This window comes from Oreochromis niloticus, linkage group LG6, assembly GCF_001858045.2.
Source record: "Oreochromis niloticus isolate F11D_XX linkage group LG6, O_niloticus_UMD_NMBU, whole genome shotgun sequence".
Taxonomy (NCBI): Eukaryota; Metazoa; Chordata; class Actinopteri; order Cichliformes; family Cichlidae; genus Oreochromis; species Oreochromis niloticus.
This window is the reverse complement of record NC_031971.2, coordinates 28,726,174-28,733,327: the sequence shown is the minus strand read 5'-3', so window position 1 is coordinate 28,733,327 and position 7,154 is coordinate 28,726,174.

Genomic DNA, 7,154 nt, shown 5'->3' with positions numbered 1-7,154 from the left:
AGCAGTTCTGGAGGTCAGATGTGTGAAAAGCAGAAAAGCAGAAAGCAGAAATACCGTTCAGGAGGCTGTCCATGACGGCGAAAATGCCCAGCCGATGGCCTGGGAAGCGGCCGACCATGGTGTGGTGCTGGACAAGGTCATGCTGGATGTGGCGGCGGTGTGGCAGCAGTAAGACCAGACAAGGCACTGACCTCTGGCAGAGACGCAGATGGCAGTGTGGCGACTGCAGGTGGTAGCATGTGTAACGTGCGGTGCAGATGTAGCCTGCCGTGGAGGTGTGCAGGCGGATAGCGAATGAGCAACAACTTCTAACTTTCCACAAGCACTCATTTATTTCAAACATCAAAAATAAAAGTGCTACCTCTACCACACATTGCTTGAGAGCACACATTGAAGAATCCATTACAGAGATGGTGCGAAAAAGAACAAAAAGGGGGGTGACCCACCATGGGCGCCACCATGCAGCAATACACTGCATTACAACAGCAACTGTTACATAGTCCCCCCTGGTAAGAAAAACGCTGTCCTCAGCCGTACACAGCTGAAGAAGCACACACCACACCTAACAGTACCCTGTACATAGAGGTTACAGCTAAGGTTGGCACACACACTTTCAGCAGGAGATGAAACGGAATGTTCCTTGGAAGTGAGAGAGTCCCAGGTATGGAACAGTTGCATGTTCACAACATGGTAAACACCTGCATCCACACCGGAGTCCACCCAAGTGACCCTGTAGTTAACATCACTGAGTCTCTGAGATACACACAATGGTCCCTCAAACAATGGTGCAAGTGTAACAGTAAAGTTAGACTGAGCGTCTGACCTGGTGCGTGTCCTAACTCTAACATGGTCACCAACACGAAACGTGGCATGTTGACGTCTCAAGTCATAGTAATGTTTTTGTCTGCCATGGCTATAGTCAAGAGCCGCTCTGACGTGGTTGTGAGCTTCCTGTGGGGAGGCTTTAAGAGTCTTAGGGTAAGGTATACCCGGTTCATCAATACCTGCTGTAAAAGGATGAGTGATAAGGTCAAGTGGGGTGTCCAACTCACGACAATAAAGCATCATGGCAGGAGTCATACCTGTACGCAGAGCAAAGCAAATCTGAAGGAGATTTGCTTTGCCACGATGTGTGCTTATCACATACATAAGCGCGAATTGCAGTCTTCAGAGACCAGTTGAAGCGTTCAGTAGCATTTGTCTGAGGGAGATATGCTGTAGTGAGTCTGTGCACTGAGTCTAAAGCAGAAACAACCTGTTCAAAAAGCTCACTCACAAAAGGAGACCGTCTGTCAGAAATCAGGTAAGTTGGTGTACTGTGTCTAGCAAAAATGTCAGTGACAAATTTATCAGCTGCTATCTGAGATGTAGCTTCTTTGACAGCACTGGCTTCAACCCACTTATTTAAATAGTCAACAAACACGATCAAATATGCATTACCAGCGCGTTGCAGGGCAGTGACCCAACAAAATCCACGCATTGTCCTTTCTGGTGATGGTATGAAGAGGTTCGGCATGGCCGGCAAAATTCTGAATGATGCGGCGATAATAACCAGTCAGGCCGAGGAACTGACGAGCGTGCTTCACCAAGGTTGGGGTATCGAACCCCTTAACCGCTTTTACTTTGTCTGGTTCAGGTTTAACACCTGATGATGTGATGCCGTACTCGAGTAAGGTGAATTCATCGAGGCTGTTCAAAGGTAGGTAGGTGAGGCGATAACAATGTCATCCAGGCAGACTGCGCATGTTTTGTAAATGAGGCCAGCCAGCACAGAGTTCATGAGTCTCTGAAAGGTTGCAGATGCATTGCAGAGCCCAAAGGACAGCACCCAAAACTGGAAAAGATCGCAGTGAGAGATGAAGGCAGTTTTAGGCTTTGAGTCCTCTGCTACAGCAACCTGCCAATAGCCTCGTGCTAAGTCCAATATTGAGACAGACTTTCCCCTTGCCAGAAAGTCCAAAGACTCATCTACACGAGGCAAGGGATAAGAGTCTTTTCGGGTAACTTGGTTGAGCCCTCGTAAGTCCACACAAAACCTTGGTTCTGCGGCCGCTCTATTGACAATGACTACAGGAGCTGCCCAAGGGCTTGCAGAAGGTTCTATGATGTTGTCCTTCAACATTTGTTGCACCTGTTCTTCAATCACAGGTTTCTTAGCGGGTGACGTGCAATAGGGTGGGAGATTAACAGGTTTTGCATCACCAGTCTCTATGGCATGTTTGGTGAGAGCAGTTCGACCAAGATGACCATCAAACATGGAGCTAAACTTGCTGAGCAGATTGAGTAAAGCATCCTTGTGGTTCTCCGAGAGGCTTGCTTCAGACAGTTTGGCTGTTAAGTGGGTTCAAATCAATTCCAAAGACATCAGTGTTTCAGTTGAATGTGACTAATCATTTTGAAGGTCCTCTTCATCGTCTGTGAATGGGCAGGGGATTTCCTCAATGCAGATTGTTCTAGTGGGAATGTGAATAGACACAGAAGCTCTTGCCATAAAATTTGTCTTTTCAATCTTGCCATTGAGAAGACAAATCTGGTATTATTGCAAAACGCTGGTAAAAGTTGTTGTTCATGAATCCAGCATTGAGCCAAGTGAAACCCTCAGGGATGCAGGGAGCATTATTGGCAAGGTTAACTGCAGGACCATTCCACTCACTTGTCTTTTTAGGGTAGGAGTCAATGACTTGAATTAGATCTGCTCGTACAGCTGAGAGGTAAGCACCTGTGTCGAGGGTAGCATCCATGGATGAAGCATTGAAGTTTACTTTCGTTCTTAGCGGTGTGTTCCAGTGGACTTGTGAAAAATCGTCTTCCAAGTGTCCAAGAGTATGTCCACCCTGCCATGAATGGGGCATGTGAGACCCCGTTAGTAACTGTCGGAAGGTTGGCCTCTGCCAAATGTCCTCCCTCCCCTGTAGTTTCCCGACTGCCTGCGGCTGGGCTGCAGTGCTGCTAAATTCCAACTTTTCATGACCTGGGTCAGAGGAGCCAGGCGCCGGCAAAAGCTGGACTGGGCTGTCTAGTGGAGTTTGTAGGTCGTTGTGCTAAATGAAGTTGGTTGTTACAGGTCGGGCAGGAGCGCGTAGTGAACCCTGGCTGAGAGCATTTGAAGCAGTAATGTTCAGGCTTATGGTGTTATTTGCCACATGAAGCAGGCTGTGGTCTATGTGGTCCAAGCACTGAGTGAAGTTCATGAGCTCATAGAAGCAAGTCCATTACAGAGTCCTGGCTGATTAGGTACCACACCCGCTTTCACACCTTGGCGCATGTGATTAGAGGATCACCAGGGGGTCCTTTGTCCCTCTTTGGGGGGATACTCCCACTGGGTTTAAATCTGGGACTCTCGGCCATTTGACCTTAGAACTGAAGAAGCTTCTCGGATGAGAGGTGAAACGTCTTCAAGCAACTCAAAGAAGTCCAGACGCTTTTCTTTGCAAACTCCTTTGACTAGGATGACCTGGATGACTGAGAACCTTCACAGACTTACAGAAGTGATGTTAGCACCATACAGGACAACAATTTTTCAAGAGCATGTTTACTAATTAGGTCGATTCTGTCTATCTCAGGTGGAGGGCTTTTCAGTTTGTCAAACTCACTCAACATGTGGGCAACAAAGGTGGGGAGTGGTTCGTCCTGAGCCTGAACATGATCAAAAAGCCTTCTCAGGATGTGTTCTTGGTTGTCGGAGGGCAGAAAAACTGTCTTAAACAGTTGACAGAATTGAGCCCACGATGTGATGTGGGAGCTCAATGCCTTGAAGCATTTCCTGGGCTCTTTTGCAAGAAAGTGTGGCAGTTCGTTAAGCAATTGTCCATCGCTCAGGTTCAATGAGGATTTGTATGTGCCCACTGCATTTAACCAGTCCTCAGGTTGCACTTTGTCATCCCCAGCATACACGGAAGGCTCCAGTTTGGCGTGATGTAAAGCTGCTGCAACCAATCTGGAAGTGTTGCTGAACTCGAGTGAGCGAGATGGGAGGAAAGCATTTGTAGGTTGAAATGTGTTGCTGGGTAGGAATGGATTAGTATTGCTGGCTGGGTTCAGCTTTGTCCTTCATAGGAACATGAGGTGTCAAAGTGGCCATTGGGAAAACATGAAACTGTGGGACTGCAGGAGGGGGAGAATTCCCAGTTGTGAGTTGGTCCCACTGCTTGAGTAAACTCTGCTGTATGTTCAGTGAGTCATGTAAACAGTCACTAAGTCTAGTCACCTCTGTTCTCAACTCCACCACTTGTTGGCAAAGGCTAGGAGTCACATTTTCAACTACTGTACATCGGTAATGAGGTAAGTTCCATGTCTCAGTCATAGTCATCTGGGTAACGCACCATTGTGATTTCCAAAAAAATTAAGCCACTCCAGCACATGGCACAGTTTTTATATAGCATTAAAAGAGTCAGTCAGGTGAGACTACAAAGACAAAACTGCAAAAGCACCTGTCAAGACTAAATTTGGAAGAACCACCTCTGAAAATATCATCCAACAACTAAAATTAGACTGGAGTGATCACAATCATGTTATTACAAAAGCATGTCTGCCACACTAGTGTTCAGTGCAAAATTAGTTTAAAATTGTTTCCATTTACACTGAGCAGAAGACCAGCACTAATAGTTGTAGTCGGTTAAGTTACTACTTACATATGCTACAGTCAGTCTAGTCTCAGCAAAGGAAAAGTGGAATGAAAAGCTACCATAAAAGTTCAGTTCTACCCACAGCATAATTAATCCATAGAAGATGAATCCAATATCAACATGTCCAAATAACAGATCCACAGTGTCGATATGCGTCGCGGAGTTATCTTCTTTTTTTTTTTCCAAGCGCAGCAGCGTCAAACTGCGGTATCCAGAAATTAGTCGGCTGCAGCCGAGGTCGGGAAAAACGTCCGAGTGTCCACAAAAGTGTGGGCATTTCCGAGACAGTTCATGTGTTGGAAGAGAAAAATCCTCAGCGGGATCCAAAAATCGTCTGAAGTCCAAGGGGAAAAAAAGTTGGGGTGCCAGTTGTAACGTGTGGTGGAGATATAGCCAGCCGCGGAGGTGTGCAGGTGGATAGAGAATGAGCAACAACTTCTAACTTTCCACAAGTACTCATTTATTTTAAATATCAAAAATAGAAGTGCTACCTCTACCACACATTACTTGAGAGCACACTAGTCCGCGTACACACGGAAGAAGACAGAAGACAGAAGGCTGAACGGGACTCTCGGACCCTTCAGGGTAGGGCTGTTCGATATAACGATATATATCGGATGACGATAGAAAAACGTCTATCGTTTCATTTTACGCTATCGTTTGTTTCGTGGTGTCGCAAATTAAACTGTTTACGGCAATATTTTTTCATTATTTTGATATATTAATTTCCTAAAGTTCTCTTTCTCTTATATTTAATATAACCACACTACAGACGGACAAGCGCTTGTTTTTATGCGTTGTCATTAGCAACAACGACGGTAAAACCACCTCGTGTCCGCTTGTTTATTTTCCACATAAACCTTTCACAATAAAGCTCAAGATCCTGTTGAGACTTTTCAAAATAAACTGAATCACGTGAAAGATGCAGAGTATTTACGGATGAGAAGCAAAAAAGAGCCGTCAGGTGCTAAAAAATAAACGTTAGCCTCAAACGTTAGAACAGGCTTTTCCCCGCAGCACGCTGTGTAATAAATACTCACAAAGAAAACGGCGGCCATAACAACTTATGTCTAAAAATGTATAGTTTCATGCATCAGCTAAAACACTCGACTCCAGGTACGCGACGCCCAGCTGGAAACACTTCACACAAGTCGAGCTGCCCGAGATTCACAGAATTTACAGAAAATGTTACATTTTTGTGATTTTATATCGTTATCGGACGATAGATGTCTTAATATCGGGATATGAGATTTTGGTCATATCGCACAGCCCTACTTCAGGGGAGACAGAAGACGGCTGGATGGACCCCTCAGACCCTCCAGCGGAGACAGAAGATGGCTGGCGCGGCTCCTCAAAACCTCCAGAGGAGACAGAAAATGGCTGGAACCACCCCTCGGAACCTCCAGAGGAGACAGAAGATGGCTGGAGCGACCCCTCGGAACCTCTAGTGGAGACAGACTCAGGGCCAGCGGGTGTGGAGACCCCTGGCAGAGACGAAACAGAACCGGCAGGCGCAAAGACCTCTGGCAGAGACGAAGCTAGCTGAAGCTGTGTGAGACACACAATCAGCTCAGGCTGCCATTCAGGCTGCAGTAACACAATGTCCATATAGTGGGCTGGATGAGCTCACTCAGGAGTGACAAACATGGAGTTAACAGTCTCTGAGTTAACTCTGGGTTGACAGATTCAGGGTGGACAGCCTTATGGTTGGCCATCTCTGAGTTTGCAGAGTCACAGGAAATAGTCACTGAGTTGGAATTAATAGATTCAAAATGAACAGTCCCCGTAGCAATAATTTCAGGCTCGTGAGGAGCAAAACAAACAGAGTCTTTTTCACAAAAATCTGTCCCAGAATTCACAAGACTAACGCATGCCAGCTGCTCAGAGGTCCCAGAATCTGGCTGAGGAGAGGAGCGCTGGTGACGTGGACGCCGTTTACTCCCAGATGAGGGAACGGCGGTGACTGAGGAGACTGGTAATGGCGGGGAGGTGGAGGCCGGCTGCTCATCCTCCGAAAGCATTGCTGCCAGGAATGAGGCTGGCGAACAGTAGAAGTATTCTATTTACTTGGTGACAACTTCGTTTTTAGCCTTCAATCAGAAAGCCTTAATTTAGCTAGTTATGTAGCGGGCTAACGTTTAAAGCTTTCACTGGAGTGAAGCGATGTTAGCTAAGTTCACACAGGGTGTTCCATAAATCATCGTAACTAACTGCTATAATAGCCGTATTGCATCACACTCGGTGCATTTCAATCATTTATCCCGCAAGTTTGCTAGCTAGCAAAAGCTGAGAAATGAAATAAAGTTACAGTTTCTAGCTAGCAAAAGCTAGCTATCTAATAATTACAATTTTAAAATTTAGCATGTGTAACGTACAAACTCTCAAAAATTACTTACTGGGACTCACCTATCATGTGACTAGAGAGCGCAAACTCCGCTATTGTCGTTTTCCATCAAACACTCATTAAAACAGCAACCTCCAGGTATGTTAACATACTCATCCCTGACTGTTAGGGGGGAGGGGCGGGGT